The sequence below is a fragment of the Rhipicephalus sanguineus genome, chromosome 2 (genome assembly GCF_013339695.2).
Source record: "Rhipicephalus sanguineus isolate Rsan-2018 chromosome 2, BIME_Rsan_1.4, whole genome shotgun sequence".
NCBI lineage: Eukaryota > Metazoa > Arthropoda > Arachnida > Ixodida > Ixodidae > Rhipicephalus > Rhipicephalus sanguineus.
In genome coordinates this window covers 205,777,149-205,779,499 of record NC_051177.1, presented here as the reverse complement: position 1 = coordinate 205,779,499, position 2,351 = coordinate 205,777,149, and positions in this window count along the sequence as shown.

Sequence of the window (2,351 nt, the reverse complement as noted above, 5' to 3'; positions counted from 1 at the left end):
TGAGGCACACCCGGCACACCGGCGATATGACGTCATGCATCGCCAGATCAGCTATGGCGCTTACCGAAGGAGGGCCGCTCTCATGCGTCTTTCGGTGGCATCTGTTTTTGCTTATTCACGCCGAAAAGTCGTGTATTGAGCGTTATTTTGTGTGACAGCGGCGCTTTTCAGCACGGCAATACGGTGTGGACTACTGCAGATGTCGACAGCAAGATGAGAACCCTCACTTTTGTGTCCCTCGATGTACTGCGCAGTAAGGTTGTTGCGCGCGCTAATGCGCAGTTAGGCTTAGGGTACGTTGGATGTTGTAACTGCGCCATAGATAGGAATCGGGCGCTTCGACGTAAACTTATGAAAGGTTCGTGACGATTTTCATATCCCCAGGTGCGCATTTCTTTTGGCACTCGCGTTATTAGATGACGATGGTTCGGCGTAAACGAATGGACTAGCGTGTTGGCAACGCAAGGAGCGTTTCAAGCGATCAAGCGATAACGCGCGTCGCTCACGTTTTTAACGGCGCAAGATAACTTGCAGAAGCGCGAAGATGAGTACTGCGTGCGTCGAAAATTCTCGCTTCGGCACGATGGAAAAAGGTTTCGCCCCGCTCATTTCGAGCTCTTGTAAAACGTTTTCATCTGTGATAACGTGCCGGTTGGGGCTGTATAATACGTGGCATTCTATCGCGGACACCGGATATGCGCGCTCGTGGGTTTGAAGGCGCATAGAATAAGGTCGTGTAATGTAACGCTTTATATCATGAGAGCATAGAGCACTCCTCACAATGCGATGTTGCGATGTTCGTAAAAGAAAATTGCGATTGTTTCTAATTCCACGCGTTAAACGGTTGTGCCCTTTCGCGTCTCCTCGTAGTTTTCCCATTTCGATTTTTTGTTCAGGTGACGCAGTCTACACTCTTAAAAAAAAGAGAGTCAAAAGGGAGTCACGTCTGCTTGACTCTCTTTGTGGCAGCCGATGACCACCTTTTTTTCTAAGGGGAGTCACAATGCTCTGGTCGACGCTCCTGAATGAAATAGATGACTCCCTTGCTCCAAGGGAGTCAGTGATGGTTCTGCATATACAGGGTGGGTTTTTTTTAAAAAAGAAAGCTTCACTGGCTGCGACCAAGATACAGTTCGCTGCTTTGGCTTGTGGTATACCGAAAAATTTTGGTTGAGAATATATAACATGGATTCGTAAAATGTGGAATTACGCGCGTATTGTGTTATGGCTTCAGTTACGATATTGCTGAAACGGCGCTTCGAAAACGTCTACAAGTAAACAGGGTTCTTAAAAAATCTTGCCCCCAAGCGAAACATTCAGAGTTATGACAACGTTTAACAATGGCAGCGCTGACAAATTTGCGAATCTTCGCACGTTTGCAAGCGAGGTTTGTAGATTCCTACGACAGCATGTATGGCAGAAAACATACATTTATTAGTGAAATGGACGTGCATGGTGTTGAACGCACTGGCGATCGGGAACACATCTAACTCGACGGCCGTAAAAACATGTGCCGCAAAGCTGGCATGATAACCGCGCAGACCGGTTATCAAGGCGACGCTTTACCGCGTCTCCTAAAGAGCGACAATACTACCAGAATTATAGCTCGCGTGGTCATCATTTCTGCCCGCCACAGCTAAACTATATCTTCACGATAATCCGCGCGGGCCACCAAATCGCTCAGCAAACGTTGAGCACAGCTAGGCACGCACACACGGCCTCACCGCACTCTCCCTAGCCCCTAGAGCAGGGGATGCACGTTCACCTGCGCCCCCTCCCACCGTACAGCCCTTACAGACACACACAGGGCACGCTTCGCCTCCTGCACCCTGATATTATTCAATAGAGCTTTAACTATGCATGGATGAGTGTTCTATAGCACCAAAACAAAACCGAAACCATTTAGGCGTTCGTGGAGGCTACTTTAATCCAAAGCCGAAGCCATCAATACGAGACAGCCATTTTGGCCTGGCGTCGTGAGACGGCATTGTTCGTGATCCGTCTCGTTGTGGTCGTTCTTTAGTCCGCCAGAATAATCTGTGTCGTCAGGCGTGATTGCAAGTGATTGTTTTGCGTGACTTTCTTCGTGCTATGCATTCGTGGCGTAGTATCGTATCGTCGGCTCGCTCTTGCCGTGTCTGGCTGATCGTTTTGCGTGACTTTCCTTCCGTGCTATGCATTCGTGGCGTAGTATCGTGTCGTCGGCTCACGCTTGCCGTGACTGGCTGAAGCAGTGTCACTCAGTGTTTGGGAAAAGCAGCCTCCGGACGGAGAAGTCCCTGCAGTAAGCTTCGTTTCGTCGTGAACTTGCCTGAGCAAGATGGCAGCGCATGACGGATCCCAGTGGCACC